Source organism: Aquarana catesbeiana, linkage group LG02, assembly GCF_042186555.1.
Source record: "Aquarana catesbeiana isolate 2022-GZ linkage group LG02, ASM4218655v1, whole genome shotgun sequence".
Classification (NCBI taxonomy): Eukaryota; Metazoa; Chordata; class Amphibia; order Anura; family Ranidae; genus Aquarana; species Aquarana catesbeiana.
Window position 1 is genome coordinate 25,015,157 of NC_133325.1, and position 25,871 is coordinate 25,041,027.

Below are 25,871 nucleotides of genomic sequence, written 5' to 3' on the forward strand. Positions count from 1 at the left end.
GATAAAAACTTCAACAAAAGGCACCACACTGGTATGATGACAGATGAGTGTCCCACCATTAAATAAAAAACATGCTTACCAGATAGCAAGCAAATTTAGGCAGATGACTTTAGCCCAGGCCAGCCCTTTGCTTTCCACGGTCAGAGCTCTGCATACAGGTTGATACGAACCCTCAATTGGATATTATAGATCCGTGGCTCAGTAGATGATATGACAATCAGCCCAAAAAAGAAAGAAAGGCTATAGACCATAGCGTGATATTGTATGATACACGGAACACCCCAGTGATGATTAGACACAGACAAGTGAACCGCCACCTTACAGAGATCACGCTTACCAGACAGCCCACAGAGATAAACATATGGCTTTAACCCAGCCCAGGCCTTTAATTCCACAGCAGATCCCAAATTGCTAGGAGATGATAGATTCTCGGACAGTGATATATGATCCGTAACTCCGTAGGTGATAAATAAATAATCAGCCCCCAAAAAAAGGATAAAGCAGACCATAGTGTAATACTGTCTAAACCCGGTTTAACCACTTGCCGACTGGGCCATTGCCGAAAGACGGCAACAGCATGGTCGGCTAGTTCTGGGTGGACGGCCATGGACGTCATTCCAGAATGATGCTCCCGCGCGCCCCCTGGGGCGCGCACTCGGGAACATCCGTGACCGCCGGGTCCTGAGGACCCGGCGCATCACGGATTACGGTAAATAGCCGCTGATCGCGGCCGTTTACCACGTGATCGTTACGTCAAATGACGGAGCGATCACATGTAAACAAACCAGCATCACGTCATGACGCTGGTTCCTCCCTCCCCTCTCTGTACCGATCGGTACAGTGCGGAGGGAGAGGGGAAGAGATGGCAGCGCTGTGGGCTGGATGTTTAGTGCCCACAGCGCTGTTCAATATACATAATGGCATCACTGTACAATACTCTGTATCACTGTGCAATACTCTGCATCACTGTACAATACTCTGCATCACTGTGCAATACTCTGCAACACTGTGCAATACTCTGCATCACTGTACAATACTCTGCATCACTGTGCAATACTCTGCAACACTGTGCAATACTCTGCATCACTGTACAATACTCTGTATCACTGTGCAATACTCTGCATCACTGTACAATACTCTGCATCACTGTGCAATACTCTGCAACACTGTGCAATACTCTGCATCACTGTACAATACTCTGCATCACTGTGCAATACTCTGCATCACTGTGCAATACTCTGCATCACTGTACAATACTCTGCATCACTGTACAATACTCTGCATCACTGTGCAATACTCTGCATCACTGTGCAATACTCTGCATCACTGTACAATACTCTGCATCACTGTGCAATACTCTGCATCACTGTACAATACTCTGCATCACTGTGCAATACTCTGCATCACTGTACAATACTCTGCATCACTGTACAATACTCTGCATCACTGTGCAATACTCTGCATCACTGTGCAATACTCTGCATCACTGTACAATACTCTGCATCACTGTACAATACTCTGCATCACTGTACAATACTCTGCATCACTGTGCAATACTCTGCATCACTGTACAATACTCTGCATCACTGTGCAATACTCTGCATCACTGTACAATACTCTGCATCACTGTACAATACTCTGCATCACTGTGCAATACTCTGCATCACTGTACAATACTCTGCATCACTGTGCAATACTCTGCATCACTGTACAATACTCTGCATCACTGTACAATACTCTGCATCACTGTACAATACTCTGCATCACTGTGCAATACTCTGCATCACTGTACAATACTCTGCATCACTGTGCAATACTCTGCATCACTGTACAATACTCTGCATCACTGTACAATACTCTGCATCACTGTGCAATACTCTGCATCACTGTGCAATACTCTGCATCACTGTACAATACTCTGCATCACTGTGCTATACTCTGCAACACTGCAAAACTCTGCCAATACTCGCCAATACTCTGCCAATACTCACCAATACTCTGCCAATACTCGCCAATACTCTGCCAATACTCTGCCAATACTCTGCCAATACTCTGCCAATACTCACCAATACTAGCCAATACTCTGCATCACTGCGCTATACTCTGCAAAACTCTGCCAATACTCACCAATACTAGCCAATACTCTGCATCACTGCGCTATACTCTGCAACACTGTGCAATACTCTGCCAATACTCTGCCAATACTCGCCAATACTCTGCCAATACTCTGCCAATACTCGCCAATACTCTGCCAATACTCTGCCAATACTCGCCAATACTCTGCCAATACTCTGCCAATACTCGCCAATACTCTGCCAATACTCGCCAATACTCTGCCAATACTCTGCCAATACTCGCCAATACTCTGCCAATACTCTGCCAATACTCTGCCAATACTCGCCAATACTCTGCCAATACTCGCCAATACTCTGCCAATACTCGCCAATACTCGCCAATACTCGCCAATACTCTGCCAATACTCTGCCAATACTCGCCAATACTCTGCCAATACTCGCCAATACTCTGCCAATACTCGCCAATACTCTGCCAATACTCGCCAATACTCTGCCAATACTCTGCCAATACTCGCCAATACTCTGCCAATACTCTGCCAATACTCGCCAATACTCTGCCAATACTCTGCCAATACTCGCCAATACTCTGCCAATACTCGCCAATACTCTGCCAATACTCTGCCAATACTCGCCAATACTCTGCCAATACTCTGCCAATACTCTGCCAATACTCGCCAATACTCTGCCAATACTCTGCCAATACTCGCCAATACTCGCCAATACTCTGCCAATACTCGCCAATACTCGCCAATACTCTGCCAATACTTCGCCAATACTCGCCAATACTCGCCAATACTAGCCAATACTCGCCAATACTCTGCCAATACTCTGCGATAAATTTTAACAGAAACAAGGAATTTTTTTTTTTTTTTTAATCGAATTTTCAGTCTTTTTTGATTTATAGCGCAAAAAATAAAAAACCCAGCAGTGATTAAATACCACCAAAAGAAAGCTCTATTTGTGGGAAAAAAAGGACATAAATTTCATAGGGGTGCAGTGTTGTATGACTGAGTAATTGTCATTCAAAGTGTGAGAGCACCGAAAGCTGAAAATTGGTCTGGTTAGGAAGGGGGTTTAAGTGCCCAGTTGTCAAGTGGTTAATGAATCAATTTAAAAGTTTACACTTACATTTAAATGTGTATAAAATTGCATTAACCACTTCAGCCCCGGAAGGTGTTACCCCCTTCCTGACCAGAGCACTTTTTACAATTTGGCACTGCGTCGCTTTAACTGCTAATTGCGCGGTCATGCAATGCTGTACCCAAACAAAATTTGCGTCCTTTTCTTCCAACAAATAGAGCTTTCTTTTGATGGTATTTGATCACCTCTGCGGTTTTTATTTTTTGCGCTATAAATGGAAAAAGACCGAATATTTTGAAAAAAAATGATATTTTCTACTTTTTGTTATAAAAAAAATCCAAGTGGGGGCGTGGCCGAGCGCATGAGGAAGTAGGACGTTCCCCTCTGGCGCTCCCGCACATGCCGGACAATCCGAAGCTCTCAGCACTTCCCAGCACCAGCAATAAGGTCTGTTATGGGGAGGAGAGGCGGGGGAGACAGGCATCATACCCCCGATCCACATCTTGAAGGGGATATTGATCGTTTCTTCACCCGTTTGGGGCAAAATCACTCCGGCCCCCCCCAAGATGGCGCCGGCCCGGAACTCAGGCACACATGCGGCCTCACAGGGAGCTGTGTCTCAGCGCTCCACTCCCCACATGAAGACCAGGCAGCGTCCTCTGTCCCCCCCTGACTCAGAGACCGGCTCGGTCCGCTCTGCATGTCATTCCCCAGACTCTCGCAGATCCTATGGTGGATGGCACATGGAGGCATACATTAAAGCACTCCCAACTAGACATGATTTTGAGGCCCGTGTACAGCGACTGGAGCGCTCATACAAGCAAGAGATTTCAGAACTGCGCAGGGATGTCACTAATAGGATTGCGGAAGTGGACCATAATATGGAGGAGACTACGTCCACACTGCAAACACACAAAACCATTCTACATGAGCACACTCTGCAGATCCAGCAATTGATGTACCATCAAGATGACCAAGAAAACAGGGCCAGACGTAACAACATACGCATACGCGGTCTCCCAGAATCTGTTGAAACCAAAGACCTAGCCCCTGCAGTCATTGCCACGTTTAACGAACTGCTCCAGAAAGACAAAGATGCCCCTTTGGTACTTGATCGTGTCCACAGAGCCCTCGGCCCTAAGAATCCTAACTTGGAACACCCCAGAGATGTTATTTGCAGGGTGCACTTCTATGCGATTAAAGATGCCATTATGGAAGCCGCACGTTCACAAAATGCTATACTCTTCAATGGCACCCCGATCTCTTTGCTTCCGGACATCTCTAAAATGACCCTGGACATGAGACGTGCTCTAAAACCCCTTACAGGTGCCCTCCAAGTGACACAAATTAAATACCGCTGGGGCTTTCCCTTTAACTTGTTCGCATCCCCATGAGGGGAAATCCGTGACATTCCGCACGCTAGGGGATCTCCCCAAGTTCCTCGGGACTTTTGAGCTGCCACAGATCTCCATCCCCGACTGGCCACTTCATGCAGCCACTCCTGGTTTCAAAGCTGCACCAGGATGGCAGAAGCAAACGAAGAAGAACAAACGATCCAAACCGGACTTCTCCACAGCGACGGAGGGATGACCCTTTATTTTTGATACTTGATCATAATTTTCTTTACAGGCCCTAGGCTGGTGAAGACATCCCTGTCTAGACCTTCATCTGGACACTATACTACTGATCCATTTTCTTTCTTATTTTTTTTTCATTACAGGTTTCATGTTATAGTTTTAAAATATCTCATTTAGATGTATGACTTTCTGTGGTATAGGAAACATTCCTAAGATTGACCATTGTTCCCTCCACTTGTCTCATCCCAACCCTCCCCTCCCCCCTACCCCCTTTTAGACCAGAACTGTTTATGTTTCGATACTGGGTAAGAAGCTCTGTACGCTGTTCGAGTTCTAGTGTATCTTGGGAGGATTTATTCCCCCCGAGTATTACATATAGTTATTTATCACTCGTCCAGCAATTCGGAGCCCTAAGCTATTATGTTCATAGTTATATAAAACCTTTTTTCTCTATTGTCGCCCCGCGTGTGCGGGCTCCTCTGTGCATTGACCGCGAACCCCCCACTTAGGATCTTCAGCGCCCATAGCGGTCTTAGCTGATATGTTGTTCACAACACAATTAGTGAGGCTGTTTAGGCCTCGATTTCCTATCTCTACTTTTGTGTTCCTTCTCTCATCACTTTTCTTACTATCCTTCTCTCATTCCACCACTAGATGTCCTTCTTCTCCCCTCTTCTTCTCCTCCATGCGTTCCTTTGAGACAGGGAGCCTCCCTTCTGATTATTTTTATCCACCATTTAAATTCGCTTTTGTATGGCTGCACAAACCTCCTTAAAAGTCTCCTCATTAAATTGTAGGGGCCTTAACATTCCAGAGAAGAGACGGCAAATATTATATCACTTTCACAAATTACGGACCCAAATTCTTCTCTTGCAAGAAACCCATTTTAGAACAGACAAAATCCCACAATTTCTCCATAAAAATGACCCCGTTTGGTTTCACAGTACTAACCCCTCAGCAAAATCTAAAGGGGTTTCTATAGCATTCCACGCATCATTTACCCCGACCCTTCTTGATACTTATATTGACCCTCTAGGTAGATATATTTTCGTTAAACTATCATACATGAATGTCATTTATACTATTATTAACGTATACTCTCCAAATCAGAATCAACAACAATTCCTCTCCTCGGTGGTTTCCCGTCTGAAAAGATTCTGCACAACTAACATGATCCTGGGAGGAGATCTCAATGCTGCCTTGATACCTCATCTTGATTCCTTGACTGGTAAGTCCTCAATCTCTCCATCTTCCCTGACCAAAATGAGAACACTCCTAGCTGACTTATCCCTTGTGGATGTGTGGAGGATGCTTCATCCTAGCACTAAGGACTACACCTATTTTTCCCCCGCACATACCTCTTACAGCAGACTGGACTACCTTTTCATCTCCCAATCCCTACTAGATTTCTCACCCTCCGCTTCTATTGGCCTTACCCTTTGGTCAGATCATGCCCCCATACACATGAACTTGGGGAATATCCCCGCACATAAACGATTCTCTTCTTGGAGACTAAACGATAATCTCTTACTAGACTCAGTATGCTCACAAGATATTGTGCAGACCATTAAACACTTTGTGTCGGATCACGCCCAAGACACCACTAACCCGCTTACGAAATGGGAAGCCCTTAAATGCGTGCTTAGGGGCAAACTTATTCAACATGGGTCCCGATTTAAACGTGCCCGCACTGCGGACACGACACGCCTTCTCACCACCATAGCCATAGCCGCATAAAAAAAAAAACCCAGACAGTGCGATTCTCCTAGAACTTACCAATGCTAGGAGAGACCTCTTGCTAATTTTTGCGGAGAGGTCTCTAATAGCTCTCGACAAAGGGCGATTTGTCCACTATTCACAAGCCAAAAAATGTGGCAGACATCTAGCGAACACACTTCAACCCCGACAAGCCAGGCGTTCGATCCCGTTTATAAACTCTCCCATTACAGGTAAAATAATGCATAACCCAGGGATAGCTGAAGAATTCCGCCAATATTACTCTACCCTATACAACCTCGCCCCCCGGGTTCCCGTCCCCTATACCTACCTCACAAGACTTGTCCTCATACATCCAGGAGACGGCACTTCCATCCTTCTCCACTTCAGATGTCGAGGACCTTGAGTCCTCCCTATCTGAAACGGAATTCCTAACCGTCATAAAGACTCTTAAAAATGGCAAGAGCCCTGGCCCGGATGGCTTTTCTTCACGCTTTTACAAAATGTTCGCACCTCAACTTTCACCTTTGCTAGCGAGGGCTTTTAATGCCATTAACGAGAACATTGCCCTCTCTTCCTCTATACTCCAAGCCCAAATAGTCGTCATCCCTAAATCTGGTAAAGACCCCTCTCTCTGCCCCAATTATAGACCAATATCCCTCCTGAATATTGATCTAAAGCTATACGCAAAGATCCTTGCAAACCGTTTATCTCCTTTGCTACCGAAAACCATACACAGGGACCAAGTGGGCTTTGTCCCTGGCCGAGAGGCCAGGGACAACACCACCAAGACCATACATTTAATTACATACGCTCAACGCCATAAGATTCCGACTTGCCTTCTCTCCTGTGATGCAGAGAAGGCCTTTGATAGGGTCAGCTGGTCTTTTCTCCAAGCCACTCTTTCCCAATTAGGTTTAGGCCCGAAAATGCTGGCACGCATTATGTCCCTCTACTCTACACCCTCTGCCACAGTTCTAGTGAATGGCGCTCAATCCGAAAAACTCACGATCACTAATGGCACCAGACAGGGCTGCCCCCTTTCCCCCCTCCTGTTCGCCCTGGTAATAGAACACCTGGCCCAAGCCATCAGATCGAATCCTAACATACAGGGCATACAGACTCCCTCCTCCCAATGTAAGCTCTCCTTATACGCAGATGATCTGCTTCTTTATGTAACCCAACCTCATATTAGCATACCCTCCATACTTGCAGAGATAGATAGATTTGGTCGTTTTAGTAATTATAAACTAAACATCTCTAAAACGGAAGCCCTGAACCTTTCTTTGTCGCATTCTACACTCTCCTCCCTCCAATCCAACTTCTCGTTTCAATGGCGTGCAAACTCTATATCATACTTAGGCACGGCCATACCAAAACTCTCTTCAGATATCTATCCCCTGAACTTTGGCCCTCTACTCAAAAAACTTCGACACCGCACGGAGGTTCAGAATGATCTACCATTGTCCTGGGTAGGTCGCATGAACACATTAAAAATGGACATACTCCCCAAGTTGCTTTACCTATTTCAGGCCCTCCCCATGGCGTTTTTTTCGCTCCTTACGATCAATGGCTATTCGATTTGTGTGGAGAGGTAGCCACCTGAGGCTGAAACCTAAACTTCTATGCTCTCCTATCACAAAAGGCGGGTTAGGCATGCCCGATTTTGAGCTGCATCATACATCGGCAGTGATCTCCCGCATCCTCGAGTGGTTTCCCCATCCAATAATCAAAGCCTCCACATCTGTGGAACAAGATCTATCTCCACATGATCTCCGAGCGCTTCTTTCGGGCTATGAGCGGACTTACAAATCACTTTTAACGCTGTCCCCTCTTACCAGAGATGCACTCGCAATCTGGTATCGCAGGAGAGACAGCTACTCATTGTCATCTGAACCAAGCCCCCTCACCCCTCTGTTCGATAACCCAAATTTTACAGAAAGCAGCTCAACACACACTATAGATAATTACAACAGGGACTCCTGGCCCACAGCATGGCAGTTTGTCGACAACACCTTAGACACCTTTATATCCACCCCATTGGAAGATACTGCCAAAATGACACGGCTCATCCGTGGACATCTGACCTCTTACTGTAAAAAGCTCCACAAATCTAAACAGATTCACAGACTCCTGACCGGGTTCGAACAACTGTGCACATTCTCTGACACCGCTCGACATACCTTATCATTGACGTATCAATTGATCCTAGAACACACCCATGGCACCTTACCTACATACACCACAAAATGGTCAGTGGAGATTGGGAAAGGGATAACTGAGGCAGAATGGAATAAAGCTTTTCTGTTCACACATAAGACATCCATTTCGAGCTACACGCAAGAAAAATACTACAACTTGTTATCAAGGTGGTATCGGGTGCCAACTACCCTCAGGATCATGTTTCCATCTAACTCAGACACATGCTGGAGATGCAAATCAATGAAAGGTACCTACATCCATATCTGGTGGGAAGGTGACGTACTTCTCCCATTTTGGACACAAATCTTCCAGATCTACTCAGAAATTTATGATAAACCACTAATGCCCTCACCCTCCATCGCCCTTCTTTCTATACTTTCCGGCACTGTCAAGTCACAAAAAAATAACCTCCTAAAATTCTTTATCAGTGCTGGACGACATCTAATACCCAGGCACTGGAAAACCACTACGCCTCCCTCTCTAATGGAATGGGTAGGTGAGTTAAATGACATCATGCTCATGGAGGAAATGCAAGCCAAGGCTTTGGACAAACAAGCAAAGTTTTCCTTTGTCTGGAGTATTTGGAGGAATTACTCTACTTCAGATAAACTTAAACAAAGGCTCTCAAGGATGAATTCCACCTAAGAGCTTAAACCTTCTTATCGGTAGGTCTATATGCTCGGGCTATGGGCCTTGTCACGGATGGAGGCTCGCTGTCTCAATACCCCCTTCCCCCTCTTTCTACCCCCCTACTACCTTTCCTATACTCATTTTCTTTCTTTTCTATTCTGTTATTTCCTACTCCTCTTCCCCAGTCTCCACTTTTTAGGAGACCTGGAATTTTGTCATTAAAATAATTCTGAAAATTTTGGTTCTTGTTTATCTGCTCAGTTTCCCTGACTTCTGGGTGCAGCGGGTTCCCAACGGGGCGCCCAGAGTTATGGGAGAACAACATTTACATATCAATCAGACATAGATCTACGAGCCTAACGTTAAGTTTGATTTCTAATGACTTTGGCACATGTTTTCGATTGCACTGTATTTGTTATCTATATGAATCATATTTGTAGACCAGGAGACCTGATGTCAGGCAACTGGCAATGTTTTTCCCCTTTCTTTTATGTTTGACTATCTGTTTAAAACAATAAAAACTTATTGAACCATAAAAAAAATCAAATAAACTCAATTTTAGTCATACATTTAGGCCAATATGTATTCAGCCACATGTCTTTGGTAAAAAAAATGTCAATAAGCGTATATTTATTGGTTTGTGCAAAAGTTATAGCGTCTACAAACTAGGGTACATTTTCTGGAATTTACACAGCTTTTAGTTTATGACTGCCTATGTCATTTCTTGAGGTGCTAAAATGGTAGGGCGGTACAAACCCCCCCCCCAAATGACCCCATTTTGGAAAGTAGACACTCCAAGGAAATTGCTGAGAGGCATGTTGCAGCTCTCATTTGTTTTTGAAAATGAAGAAAGACAATAAAAATGTATTTTTTTTTCTTTTTTCAATTTTCAAAACTTTGTGACAAAAAGTGTGGTCTGCAAAATACTCACTATACCTCTCAGCAAATAGCTTGGGGTGTCTACTTTCCAAAATGGGGTCATTTGGGGGGGTTTTGTGCCACCTGGGCATTCCATGGCCTCCGAAACTGTGATAGGTAGTGAAGAGTGAAATCAAAAATTTACAGCTTTAGAAATCCTGAAGGCGGTGATTGGTTTTCGGGGTCCCGTACACGGCTAGGCTCCCAAAAAGTCCCACACATGTGGTATCCCCATACTCAGGAGAAGCAACAGAATGTATTTTGGGGTGTAATTTCACATATTCCCATGGCATGTTTGAGCAATATATCATTTAGTGACAACTTTGTGCAAAAAAAAAAAAAATTTCTTTTTCCCGCAACTTGTGTCACAATATAAAATATTCCATGGACTCGACATGCCTCTCAGCAAATAGCTTGGGGTGTCTACTTTCCAAAATGGGGTCATTTGGGGGGGGCTTGAACATTTAGAAACATTTAGAAACTTATGTCACACATCACCCACTCTTCTAACCACTTGAAGACAGACAAAGGCCTTTCTGACACTTTTTGATTACATGAAAAAATTTTTTTTTTTTGCAAGAAAATTACTTTGAACCCTCAAACATTATATATTTTTTTAAAGCAAATGCCCTACAGATTAAAATGGTGGGTGTTTAATTTTTTTTTTCACACAGTATTTGCGCAGCGATTTTTCAAACGCATTTTTTGGGGAAAAAACACACTTTTTTACATTTTAATGCACTAAAACACACTATATTGCCCAAATGTTTGATGAAATAAAAAAGATGATCTTAGGCCGAGTACATGGATACCAAACATGACATGCTTTAAAATTGCGCACAAACGTGCAGTGGTGACAAACTAAATACATTTTTAAAAGCCTTTAAAAGCCTTTACAGGTTACCACTTTAGATTTACAGAGGAGGTCTACTGCTAAAATTACTGCCCTCGATCTGACCTTCGCGGTGATACCTCACATGCATGGTGCAATTGCTGTTTACATTTGACGCCAAACAGACGATTGCGTTCGCCTTTGCGCGAGAGCAGGGGGGATAGGGATGCTTTTTTTTTTTTTTTTTCTTTAATATTTTTTTGCTTTTTTATGTTTTATCTACCTCACCAGCTTGAACTGCACTTATGGGACTCGCCACGTCACCAAGTGTTACTGCAGTGCTGGTTTGACTACGACCGGGGTGTACTAGGCCACTGGTGCTTGCCAGTTCACCAAAACGCTACCAAAAAAACTGTTAGCAATCGCAGGGATCAGGTCTGACTCTGCGAACGCTGCAGTTATACGTTTAATGTTTTGTAAGTGACAGTGATCGATCGATACTGCACTTGGGTGGGCTGGGCCGGGCGGAGGGGCAAAACGCAGGTGCTAGCAGGTATCTGGGCTGATCCCGCTAACACTGCGTTTTTGGGAACCCTAAACTGCTGGGGACGCTAGTATAGATCTGATCGGATCAGATATTGATCCGTTCAGATACTATACCACTAAGGGAGGTGTACGGTGCGTGCGTGAGTGTTAGCGGTACTGGCGCTAACCTGACGCTGCCTGGGGCGACGCAGACCTTGACTGACCCTAAAACCTAATTTATATCACCGCCGGGGATCAGGGGGCTAAACCTTTATTCGGTAATAAACGGCGGGTGCCCTGACACTATAAAAAATAAACGAACTAACCAGCGTCACCCGCAACAGTTATACGGTGATCAGTGGTGAAAGGGTTAACTAGGGGGCAATCAAGGGGTTAAAACCTTTATAGTATATGGTATATACTATATATAGTATATGGTAGTAGATAGTATATGGGGGTCCCTGACGTTATAAAACGCTGACGGCGAACCTAAATATTTACCTCCCTAACTAGGGTACCCCCTAACTGGGGTACCCTAGACCTAAAGGGGGCTAACACTAACTGCCCTACCACACTAACTGTCACAAACTGACACCAATGCAGTAATCAGAAAAAAACAAAAAAGTGCTTGGTGTCAGTGTGACGGGGGGGGGGGGGTGGGGGTGATCGGGGGGTGTAAAGTGTGCCTGGTGTGTTTTACTGTGTGTGTTGTGCACTCACATCGATGTCTTCTCTCCTCGGTGCCGGAACGGAAAATACCGATCCGAGGAGAGATGACATAATTTCCTCTGCTGCTGTTTACTATACAGCAGCAGAGGAAGAATCTCATTGGCTAGGAGCGATGGGGGGGCCACGAATGGATGGCCTCCCCTCACCTCTGATCGCCTCGGGCAACGGGGGGTCCGATCGGACCCCCCGCCCGCGGGAGGCAGATCACGTACCAGGTACGTGATTTTGCCTGCCCGTGTCATTCTGCCACAGTATATCTGCGTGAGGCGGTCGGCAAGTGGTTAAAAAAACTAAGCCTCCCCCATTGAGAATGTCATATGTGACGCAACGCGTATGAGGAGGTAACGTGCTGACGTCACCACGCCATCTCGTTGAGCAGGACGGAAGTTTGTATTATAACCGGGCGGCTTCGTTTTTTTTATGTGATTTTATACACGTTTAAATGTAAGTGTAAACATTTAAATTGATTCATTAAACCGGGTTTAGACAGTATTACACTATGGTCTGCTTTATCCTTTTTTTGGGGGCTGATTATTTATTTATCACCTACGGAGTTACGGATCATATATCACTGTCCGAGAATCTATCATCTCCTAGCAATTTGGGATCTGCTGTGGAATTAAAGGCCTGGGCTGAGCTAAAGCCACATGTTTATCTCTGTGGGCTGTCTGGTAAGCGTGATCTCTGTAAGGTGGCGGTTCACTTGTCTGTGTCTAATCATCACTGGGGTGTTCCGTGTATCATACAATATTACGCTATGGTCTATAGCAGTGGTCTCAAAGTACCGCGGACCGCAAATGGCCCGCGGGTCGGTACTTTGAGACCACTGCTATAGACCATAGCGTAATATTGTATGATACACGGACTGGTTATAAATGGCCCGCAGGCAGGGCCGATCCTGGACGGTTTTGCACCGCAGAGGGGAAAGCGCCGAAGAGCTTTGTCTCCATCTTCGTGTCCTCTCTGCTGCACACTGCTTCAGCCCAGAGAGAGAACAGAGCGGAGGAAGGATCTGCCCATCGCCCCGCCCACCTAGGCACTGGTGTTTGATCAGAGCCCCAGATCCAGGGTCCTGCTGCCACCTCAGGGCGGGACATTGTGTCCTTCTCTGGGTACCCTGTGTTGAAGCCAGGAGCTGACTTGAGGAGAGGTGAGTGAGCCATCACACTGAGGCAAGTCCTTAGTGGGGTGACTGGGGTAAAAATCTGTGTGTGGGGGGTATTTATGGAGTGTGGGGGGTATTTATGGATTGTGGGGGGTATTTGTGCAGTGTGGGGGGCAATGCTGGGTTTAATAATGCGTTTTGCTGACATCAGTGCTGGTTTAATAATTTGTTTTGCTGACATCAGTGCTGGTTTAATAATTTGTTTTGCTGACATCAGTGCTGGTTTAATAATGTGTTTTGTTGACATCAGTGCTGGTTTAATAATGTGTTTTGTTGACATCAGTGCTGGTTTAATAATGCGTCTGCTGTTTGGGTCTTAACTGCTAACTCACTTAAAGCAAACTTGGCTCATCTAACACACAGCAAACACTGCCGAGCATCTGGCAGTCAGCAGTGACTAAAACTGTTTATAGTTTATTGTTTTTGAAGTTTGAAAGTTTGCATGCGCCCCCCCATGGGATATGAAAACTTGTCATGTGGCCCTCAGGCAATTTGAGACCCCTGGTCCATATCATTTCTTTCTTTTTTGGGCTGATTGTCATATCATCTACTGAGCCACGGATCTATAATATCCAATTGAGGGTTCGTATCAACCTGTATGCAGAGCTCTGACCGTAGAAAGCAAAGGCCTGGGCTGGGCTAATGTCATCTGCCCAAATATGCTTGCTATCTGGTAAGCATGTTTTTTATTTAATGGTGGGACACTCATCTGTCATCATACCAGTGTGGTGCCTTTTGTTCTTTTCATCTATATACAAATACTTGAACTGCTACGCCCTGCTACTGGCTATATGGACTGTAATTAGCGCAATTATTCTCTTTCCCGTGTAATTTACTGACCCCTTCCATTCCTGAATGAACACAGTGAGCGATTGGTACCAATCACACCTGTGTCCATTCATCGCCGAATAATAGTAAACTGCGTTTACTTCAGTTTGTGAATGAGCAGGAAGACTCAGAGCGCTTCCTATTCATTCATCTGTGCAGTTGAGGCTATAGAGAGAGGAACTGATAAATCTAAAGGGGGCCCTGTCAGATAGCTATGAGTAAGCACTCGTCATGAGTGCGAAACGCGTCAGCGGATCTCTGTACACTTCTGCTGTAGTGTTCTGTATACTTTTGTGATCCAGCTTTTATAATAAAAGCACTTATCATCAGACCGGTGTGCGGATTCCAGATTTCCTCATTTTCCCCGGCCCTGTCAGATAGGCTGTATGGGGCCAGGAGGAGGAGGAGGAGGCCTTTATTAGTGTCCCCTCAGTTCTCAGTGCGTCTCAAGTGGAGGACAGTAATAAATGAGGGCAGTGGCGGCTGGTGCTTAAAATTTTTAGGGGGGCGCAAACAAACAGAAAAATTCTGAAAAAAAAAAAAACCATCAAATGCAGCCACTGTGCCCCAAATTGTAAAAAGAAGAATTGCGCTAGGTGCAAAAAAATGGTGAAAAATGACAAAAAATGACTATTAGAAAAAATATCCTGCAGCTGGACACTATAACCCCAACATGAGGGCACAAAGAATAAACAATAAAAAATAAGTGCAGCGCTAGATAGGTGCCACAAATAATGAAATAATGAAATGGTGTATAATAAAGTGCAGTAGTGCTGGTCAAATACAATGATAGCAATACAATGATAGCAATATATGCAATAATACCAATATATGCAATCATACTAATAAGGTGCAAGTGATAATGGAATGTCCATTAAAAGCAAAAAAGATGAAAGTTGGTGAATGAAGATATCCATATGGAAATGAAGTGATTGTGAATGAAACTTTTCCACCAGTGCTGCCCGTCACCTGAGGGAAAAAAGATGGAGGCTTACCAGAAAGCCCGCGACCGCCCTTATTCAGGGGGTTCAAAACAGACCAATCAGGAAACACAGGAACACTTTGGGATCTTCTAAACTTCCCTCCAAGGCAGCCGGTCAGTATGAGTAGAAGGCACCTAAACGGCGCGGCGTTCCCAGGAGATCATCCCTATGTTACAAGCTTTCCGATAGGTCCGGCATACAACGGGGGGAGAAAAAAAAAGAGGGGGAGACTCCAATAGTGTAGAACTTCTTTCGGGAGTTTATTTAAAATACTCAAGTGACAAAAACAATCCTCGCAAGGAATAAAAAAAACGGCTCTGCTAGTATCAAAAACAAGACGCGCGTGCGCAATGCGTGCGAGCGTGCCAATTTTTGCACCTGAGGCGGAACTGTTGCGATGTGGATGGATTACATAGAGAGGCCCTAGTCTTAAAATCTAGATTTTTTGAGTAAGGGCTATGATAGTGCAACCTTTGATTCTTTGATTACTGAGGTGGGGAGTAGGGATCGTAAAGATCTTTTGGGTGATAAACCCCCTCAGGTCGAGAATAGAGAGGATTTGGGCCTAGCCTTTCTCACTACCTATTCTAGCCGGCATTGGGCTATAAAGAGAATAACCAAGAGGCATTGGCCAGTAATTAAAAATGATCGTATCCTCGGACCTCTGTTGTCTGACAATCCTCGGGTATTATTTAGGGGGGGCTACTAATTTTAGACATTTTTAAGCACCTAATGTAACCCACTTTTACAACTCTTCAGCATCCCTCACTAAACTGTGCGCTGTAAACGAATTGGATATTTTTTTATTTTTTTTCTCAGCACCTACTGTATATCTGCTGTATTCATTTTTTCACTTCCTCCTCCCTGGCCGCAGCCCATCGCATCATTTCCTGTTTGCAATGCCTTCTGGGAAGGGGCGGCAACTTCCTCTGACACTGCCGTTGCTATGGAAACCTGACCTGAAACCTATTACACTGCTTGTGCTGCACTGAGCATGTGCGAGATCTGCAAGGATGAGATCCAGGAAGAAATACAGTCTGGCTTCAGATGCCCACACTTAAGATGGCCACGGCCTGCTGTAAGTTTATAAAATAACAAACTACTGCTATAAACTAACAAAACAGACCTTAGTTTACAGACTAACTTTACTAGAATACATTAAGCTTGTGTATTATAGGGGGATTTTTATTTAAAAAGTATAATTTTGGCCGGAACACCACCTTAACCGCCTGCCGACTGCCTCACGCACATATACTGCGGCAGAAGGGCTTGTACAGGTAAAATCACGTACCTGTACGTTCCCCTTTAAAAGGCGGTCAGTGGGCGCGTGCGTGGCAAGCTCCGTGAGTCGGGTCGCGAGTCCTGCGGACTCGATCGCCGCGATCGCTCACGGGGAGGAAGAACGGGGAGATGCTGATGTAAACAGCATCTCCCTGTTCTGCCTAGTGACAGTGTCACTGATCTCTGCTCCCTGTCATCGGAACAGAGATCAGTGACGTCACACACACAGCCCCTCCCCCTGACAGTTAGTAATCACTCCCTAGTACTGATTTAACCCCTCCCCGCCCCCTAGTGGTTAACTCCTTCACTGCCAGTGTCATTTACACAGGAATTAATGCATTTTTATAGCACTGATTGCTGTATAAATGACAATGGTCCCAAAAATGTGTCAAAAATGTCCGATGTGTCCGCCATAATGTCGCAGTCACGATAAAAATTGCTGATCGCCACCATTTAAAAAAAGAAAAAAAATTTTTAATAAAAATGCCAAAAAACTATCCCCTATTTTGTAAACGCTATAACTTTTGCGCAAACCGATCAATAATCGCTTATTGCGATTTTTTTTTTACCAGAAATATGTAGAAGAATACGTATCGGTCTAAACTGAGGAAAAAAATCGTTTTTTTATATATTTTTGGGGGATATTTATTATAGCAAAAAGTAAAAAATAATGCGTTTTTTCCAAAATTGTCGCTATATTTTTGTTTATAGCGCAAACAATATAAACCGCAGAGGCGATCAAATACCACCAAAAGAAAGCCCTATTTGTGGGAAAAAAAGGACGTCAATTTTGTTTGGGAGCAACGTCGCACGACCGAGCAATTGTCAGTTAAAGCGACGCAGTGCCGAATCTCAAAAAGTGCTCTGGTCAGGAAGAGGGGTAAATTCTTCCGGGGCTGAAGTGGTTAATGTCATTTTATTAGAGTTTATATAATATGCTGTTTATTCTCAATGGTCTCTTGGATATATATAACCCTTTCATGACTAAGCCTATTTTTGAAATTTGGTGTTTACAAGTTAAAATCTGTATTGTTTGCTAGAAAATTACTTAGAGCCCCCAAACATTATATATATATATTTTTTTAGCAGAGAATCTAGAGAATAAAATGGAGATTGTTGCAATATTTTATATCACACGGTATTTGTGTAGCGGTGTTCTAAACGCAAATTCTTGGAAAAGGGACAATTTCATGAATTTTAAAAAATCCAAACAGTAAAGTTACCCCAATTTTTTTGTATAATGTGAATGATGATGTTACGCCGAGTAAATAGATACCAAACATGTCACGCTTTATAACTGCACGCACTTGTGGAATGGCGACAAACTACGGTACCTAAGAATTTCCATAAGCGACGCTTTTTTTTTTGTTAGAGTTACAGAGGAGGTCTAGTGCTAGAATTATTGCTCTCGCTCTGACGATCGCGGCGATACCTCACATGTGTGATTTGAACACCGTTTACATATGCGGGCGCGACTTCCGTATGCGTTTTCTTTGCTGTGCGAGCTCACGGGGATGGGGGCACTTTAAAAATTTTTATTTTTTTTATTATTTATTTGATTTCTTTTTAAATGTATAAATTGTGTTTAAAAAAAAAAAAAAAATTTTGATCACTTTTATTGCTGTCACAAGGAATGTAAACATCCCTTGTGACAGTAATAGGTGGTGACAGGTCCTCTTTATGGAGGGATTGGGGGTCTAAAAGACCCCCCGATCCCTCCTTTCCACTTCAAAGTATTCAGATCGCCGAAAACGGCGATTCTGAATACTGTGTATTTTTTTAATACTGGCACCATTGGCAGCCGAGTAAACGGGAAGTGACGTTGTGACGTCGCTTCCGTGTTTACTATTAGGAGGCTGGAACCAAGCCGCTCACGGCTTGGTTCCAGTCCGCCCCCAGCCACCGGAGGCAGCCGATGGAACAGAGGCCCCGTAAGAGCGCCCCCTCCCGCTCCTCCGGTATAACAGCCGAGCAGCTTTTAGCCGCATCGGTTGTTATATCTGGATAGCCGTTAGCCCGCTCTAAACAACGGTACCGGGATGAAGCCTGCAGCTGTGGGCATCATCCCGGTATAACCCCCGAAAGCCGAGGCCGCACATCTGCGCACGCCCGGCGGGAAGGGGTTAAGATTGTCTTTTTTTGTTAAATTTAAGCTTATTGCGTATAAAGAGCTTCGCTTTTAGCAATTACGTTTTTTTTTTTTTTAGAAACCTTCCCATATTTCATGGGTCGCATTTTTATTTTATATTTTTATTTTTTGGTCTAAATAGTTGACATTTATTTTTAATGTATGCGTTTCACATATATGTTTAATACGTGATTGTTTAACATATATCATTTTGTGTTTAATTAGTTTAGTAGACATCCACAAGATGGCAGTGTTCATTACCACTTTCCACTATTACCTCTTTAGGTGTATTCTGAGCAGTGTTATATCTGGGGGGGGGAGTTAAAGTGGTGTTCCGGCTGAAATGATACTTTTTAAATAAAAATCCCCCTATAATACACAAGCTTAATGTATTCTAGTAATGTTAGTCTGTAAACTAAGGTCTGTTTTGTTAGTTTATAGCAGTAGTTTGTTATTTTATAAACTTACAGCAGGCCGTGGCCATTTTAAGTGTGGGCATCTGAAGCCAGACTGTATTTCTTCCTGGATCTCACCCTTGCAGATCTCGCACATGCTCAGTGCAGCACAAGCAGTGTAATAGGTTTCAGGTCAGGTTTCCATAGCAACGGCAGTGTCAGAGGAAGTTGCTGCCCCTTCCCAGAAGGCATTGCAAACAGGAAATGATGCGATGGGCCACGGCCAGGGAGGAGGAAGTGAAAAATGAATACAGCAGATATATAGTAGGTGCTGAGAAAAAAATTTAAAAATATCCAATTTGTTTACAGCGCACAGTTTAGTGAGGGATGCTGAAGAGTTGTAAAAGTGGGTGGAAATCCACTTTAAAAATTCCTTTAACTGAATCAGTTTACCTTTAGCTCTGACCATTAAGGCCATCTGTGATTTGACCAATAGGCTCTGAGTGTCATTTTAGTTACCAATGGCTGCGCTTTTTGCTTCTGCCGTTTGCTTATATAAAGCGCATTGCGCGTGCGTGCTTGCGTACCCCTGATGACGTCAGTTGTGATGAAACGGTCGTAACAAGGGTCGCCACGCATTGCGCACGCACGTCTTGTTTTTGATACTAGCAGAGCCGTTTTTTTTATTCCTTGCGAGGATTGTTTTTGTCACTTGAGTATTTTAAATAAACTCCCGAAAGAAGTTCTACACTATTGGAGTCTCCCCCTCTTTTTTTTTCTCCCCCCGTTGTATGCCGGACCTATCGGAAAGCTTGTAACATAGGGATGATCTCCTGGGAACGCCGCGCCGTTTAGGTGCCTTCTACTCATACTGACCGGCTGCCTTGGAGGGAAGTTTAGAAGATCCCAAAGTGTTCCTGTGTTTCCTGATTGGTCTGTTTTGAACCCCCTGAATAAGGGCGGTCGCGGGCTTTCTGGTAAGCCTCCATCTTTTTTCCCTCAGGTGACGGGCAGCACTGGTGGAAAAGTTTCATTCACAATCACTTCATTTCCATATGGATATCTTCATTCACCAACTTTCATCTTTTTTAATGGACATTCTATTATCATTGTGCCCCAAATGTTGCCACTGTGCCGCCCGTCCGCCATTTTACCTTTTCTCCGGTGGGCAGCGGGTGACCGGCGGCAAGCGGTGTCCTCCATGCCTTCCCCCGCCCCCCCCACCCGATGTCTTCTCCCGCCAGCTCCTCCTCCCGATTGGATGCCTGATAGGTGGTGCAATCACAGCGCCTGTCGCTTCAGCCAATCAGATGACAGGTAACACAGACCTGGCGCACCTGATTGGCTGAGAGGTGGTTCAATGTTAGGAAAAGCGAATTCCTTCGCTTTCCTAACCTACAGCTGAGTGAGAAGTGAACACACAGCGTTGCGTTCGCTTCTCACATTTTTTTTTTGGACACCTATTAGAGCCAATGGCTCTAATCAGGCACTTCCAAAAAAAACCAAACCCCCCCCCCTGGCTGTAATTCAGGTGCCCGAAAAGGGGGCCGGACACCTGAATAGGGGGTGTCAGCAGCGACCATACCCCGAAAATAAGACCTAGCGTGATTGTCGGTGATGGCTGCAATATAAGCCCCACCCCCCAAATAAGCCCTACCCTGAAAATAAGACCTACAAGGACTTTAACTAGGGCTTATTTGGGGGGGCGGGGCTTATATTGCAGCCATCACCGACAATCACGCTAGGTCTTATTTTCGGGTAGATAGATTAATGCAATACATAATTAGAGCTGTGCCAGGAGGGGCGGCGCCAGGAGAGAGGGGGGGCCAGGAGAGGGGGAGGGGCGGTGCCAGGAGAGAGGGGGGGCGCCAGGAGAGGGGGAGGGGCGGCGCCAGGAGAGAGGGGGGGCCAGGAGAGGGGGAGGGGCGGCGCCAGGAGAGAGGGGGCGCCAGGAGAGGGGGAGGGGCGGCGTCAGGAGAGAGGGGGGCGCCAGGAGAGGGGGAGGGGCGGCGTCAGGAGAGAGGGGCGGCGCCAGGAGAGGGGGAGGGGCGGCGCCAGGAGAGGGGAGGCGGCGCCAGGAGAGGGGGAGGGGCAGCACTCCGGCGCCCTTTAGGGACACACCGCCACCAATCGAGGGTGAGAAGTGGGGGATGGGGAGACTTCATGGGGAGACTACCCTTTAGGGTTGGGCCCCGACTTGCTCCAATCAGGATTAATTTTCCTCACCTTCTGATGTTGGTTCTGTCGGACAATGTCCTCAGAACGTCTGACTCTGTCAGAGTCTCTCTCTCCTCTCTCTCTTCTATCCGTCTTCTCTCTCTCCTCTCTCTCTTCTCTCTCTCCTCTCTCCGTCTTCTCTCCTCTCTCGCTCTTCTCTCCGTCTTCTCTCCTCACTCTCTCTCTCGGTGGGCGGAACCGGAGCAAAGCGCGGGGGAAAAGCTTCGTTCTGAGAGAATGTGACGTCGCCCTAGCAACCAGTTTGCCAAACTTTATTAGGGTGTGTGTTATCATTATCATTATCATACAGGGACACTGAAAGGTGGGGGGGGCGTTTCCTGGTGGACGGGGGCGTTTCCTGGTGGACGGGGGCGTTGTCAGCGAGAGAAGCCAGCACTATAGTGAACCTGCAGAGCTGGGAGAGGAGGAGCTGGGAGAGGAGGAGCTTGGTGACTGACTGCTCTACTGTAGACGTCGCCACTCCCCCCTCAGCTGTAGACACACACACGCGATCCCGGGGACACAAGACCGCCCCCTCTTCCAGCGTCCCGCCCCTCTCCTCCCTCCTCCAATCAATCTTCTAGCAGCATAGGGGAGAGAACGTATCACAGCATTCCTTCTCTTCCCTCTGGTACTGCAAGGCACTATGGGAGTTGTAGTCCAGAGGGGCGAGATTGGAGCTACAGAGTGAATGACCACCAGCACAAGAAGTGAGGTGAGTTTGTATGCTGGAGGCGAACATAGAAAGTCATTTATCTCCTTCACTGGGGAGCACTGAGAGTAAAGGGGAACTCCGATGTGAAGGGTAATGTATGCAGACCCCAATGTAAAGGGGAACTCCGATGTGAAGGGTAATTCTGCAGACCCCAATGTAAAGGGGAACTCCGATGTGAAGGGTAATTCTGCAGACCCCAATGTAAAGGGGAACTCCGATGTGAAGGGTAATGTATGCAGACCCCAATGTAAAGGGGAACTCCGATGTGAAGAGTAATTCTGCAGACCCCAATGTAAAGGGGAACTCCGATGTGAAGGGTAATTCTGGAGACCCCAATGTAAAGGGGAACTCCGATGTGAAGGGTAATTCTGCAGATCCCAATGTAAAGGGGAACTCCGATGTGAAGGGTAATTCTGCAGACCCCAATGTAAAGGGGAACTCCGATGTGAAGGGTAATTCTGCAGACCCCAATGTAAAGGGGAACTCCGATGTGAAGGGTAATTCTGCAGACCCCAATATAAAGGGGAACTCCGATGTGAAGGGTAATTCTGCAGACCCCAATGTAAAGGGGAACTCCGATGTGAAGGGTAATTCTGCAGACCCCAATGTAAAGCGGAACTCCGATGTGAAGGGTAATTCTGCAGACCCCAATGTAAAGGGGAACTCCGATGTGAAGGGTAATGTATGCAGACCCCAATGTAAAGGGGAACTCCGATGTGAAGGGTAATTCTGCAGACCCCAATATAAAGGGGAACTCCGATGTGAAGGGTAATGTATGCAGACCCCAATGTAAAGGGGAACTCCAATGTGAAGGGTAATTCTGCAGACCCCAATGTAAAGGGGAACTCCGATGTGAAGGGTAATGTATGCAGACCCCAATGTAAAGGGGAACTCCGATGTGAAGAGTAATTCTGCAGACCCCAATGTAAAGGGGAACTCCGATGTGAAGGGTAATTCTGCAGACCCCAATGTAAAGCGGAACTCCGATGTGAAGGGTAATTCTGCAGACCCCAATGTAAAGGGGAACTCCGATGTGAAGGGTAATTCTGCAGACCCCAATGTAAAGCGGAACTCCGATGTGAAGGGTAATTCTGCAGACCCCAATGTAAAGGGGAACTCCGATGTGAAGGGTAATGTATGCAGACCCCAATGTAAAGGGGAACTCCGATGTGAAGGGTAATTCTGCAGACCCCAATATAAAGGGGAACTCCGATGTGAAGGGTAATGTATGCAGACCCCAATGTAAAGGGGAACTCCAATGTGAAGGGTAATTCTGCAGACCCCAATGTAAAGGGGAACTCCGATGTGAAGGGTAATGTATGCAGACCCCAATGTAAAGGGGAACTCCGATGTGAAGAGTAATTCTGCAGACCCCAATGTAAAGGGGAACTCCGATGTGAAGGGTAATTCTGGAGACCCCAATGTAAAGGGGAACTCCGATGTGAAGGGTAATTCTGCAGACCCCAATGTAAAGGGGAACTCCGATGTGAAGGGTAATTCTGCAGACCCCAATGTAAAGGGGAACTCCGATGTGAAGGGTAATTCTGCAGACCCCAATGTAAAGGGGAACTCCGATGTGAAGGGTAATTCTGCAGACCCCAATATAAAGGGGAACTCCGATGTGAAGGGTAATTCTGCAGACCCCAATATAAAGGGGAACTCCGATGTGAAGGGTAATTCTGCAGACCCCAATGTAAAGGGGAACTCCGATGTGAAGGGTAATTCTGCAGACCCCAATGTAAAGCGGAACTCCGATGTGAAGGGTAATTCTGCAGACCCCAATGTAAAGGGGAACTCCGATGTGAAGGGTAATGTATGCAGACCCCAATGTAAAGGGGAACTCCGATGTGAAGGGTAATTCTGCAGACCCCAATATAAAGGGGAACTCCGATGTGAAGGGTAATGTATGCAGACCCCAATGTAAAGGGGAACTCCAATGTGAAGGGTAATTCTGCAGACCCCAATGTAAAGGGGAACTCCGATGTGAAGGGTAATGTATGCAGACCCCAATGTAAAGGGGAACTCCGATGTGAAGGGTAATTCTGGAGACCCCAATGTAAAGGGGAACTCCGATGTGAAGGGTAATTCTGCAGACCCCAATGTAAAGGGGAACTCCGATGTGAAGGGTAATTCTGCAGACCCCAATGTAAAGGGGAACTCCGATGTGAAGGGTAATTCTGCAGACCCCAATATAAAGGGGAACTCCGATGTGAAGGGTAATTCTGGAGACCCCAATGTAAAGGGGAACTCCGATGTGAAGGGTAATTCTGCAGACCCCAATGTAAAGGGGAACTCCGATGTGAAGGGTAATTCTGCAGACCCCAATATAAAGGGGAACTCCGATGTGAAGGGTAATGTATGCAGACCCCAATGTAAAGGGGAACTCCAATGTGAAGGGTAATTCTGCAGACCCCAATGTAATGGGGAACTCCGATGTGAAGGGTAATTCTGCAGACCCCAATGTAAAGGGGAACTCTGATGTGAAGGGTAATTCTGCAGACCCCAATGTAAAGGGGAACTCCGATGTGAAGGGTAATTCTGCAGACCCCAATGTAAAGGGGAACTCCGATGTGAAGGGTAATTCTGCAGACCCCAATGTAAAGGGGAACTCCGATGTGAAGGGTAATTCTGCAGACCCCAATATAAAGGGGAACTCCGATGTGAAGGGTAATGTATGCAGACCCCAATGTAAAGGGGAACTCCGATGTGAAGGGTAATGTATGCACACCCCATTGTAAAGGGGAACTCCGATGTGAAGGGTAATTCTGCAGACCCCAATGTAAAGGGGAACTCCGATGTAAAGGGTAATGTATGCAGACCCCAATATAAAGGGGAACTCCGATGTGAAGGGTAATTCTGCAGACCCCAATGTAAAGGGGAACTCCGATGTAAAGGGTAATTCTGCAGACTCCAATATAAAGGGGAACTCCGATGTGAAGGGTAATTCTGCAGACCCCAATGTAAAGGGGAACTCCGATGTGAAGGGTAATTCTGCAGACCCCAATGTAAAGGGGAACTCTGATGTAAAGGGTAATTCTGCAGATCCCAATGTAAAGGGGAACTCCGATGTGAAGGGTAATTCTGCAGACTCCAATGTAAAGGGGAACTCCGATGTGAAGGGTAATTCTGCAGACCCCAATGTAAAGGGGAACTCCGATGTGAAGGGTAATGTATGCAGACCCCAATGTAAAGGGGAACTCCGATGTGAAGGGTAATTCTGCAGACCCCAATGTAAAGGGGAACTCTGATGTAAAGGGTAATTCTGCAGACCCCAATGTAAAGGGGAACTCCGATGTGAAGGGTAATTCTGCAGACCCCAATGTAAAGGGGAACTCTGATGTAAAGGGTAATTCTGCAGACCCCAATGTAAAGGGGAACTCTGATGTAAAGGGTAATTCTGCAGACCCCAATGTAAAGGGGAACTCCGATGTGAAGGGTAATTCTGCAGACCCCAATGTAAAGGGGAACTCTGATGTAAAGGGTAATTCTGCAGACCCCAATGTAAAGGGGAACTCTGATGTGAAGGGTAATTCTGCAGATCCCAATGTAAAGGGGAACTCCGATGTGAAGGGTAATTCTGCAGACCCCAATGTAAAGGGGAACTCCGATGTGAAGGGTAATTCTGCAGATCCCAATGTAAAGGGGAACTCCAATGTGAAGGGTAATTCTGGAGACCCCAATGTAAAGGGGAACTCCGATGTGAAGGGTAATTCTGGAGACCCCAATGTAAAGGGGAACTCCGATGTGCAGGGTAATTCTGCAGACCCCAATGTAAAGGGGAACTCCGATGTGAAGGGTAATGCTGCAGACCCCAATGTAAAGGGAAACTCCAATGTAAAGGGTAATGCTGCAGACCCCAATGTAAAGGGAAACTC

General features: G+C 45.7%; 1 long non-coding RNA gene across 1 annotated transcript in view; it reads right to left on the reverse strand.

The window, feature by feature from the left end:
- LOC141129632 (uncharacterized) overlaps positions 1-21,615 on the reverse strand; it is a 35,304-nt gene extending 13,689 nt beyond the window's left edge. Inside the window, exon 1 of the long non-coding RNA XR_012241848.1 lies at positions 21,291-21,615. This is a non-coding gene — a long non-coding RNA (uncharacterized lncRNA). The remainder of the gene's footprint in view (positions 1-21,290) is intronic.
- Positions 21,616-25,871: the final 4,256 nt, after the last annotated feature.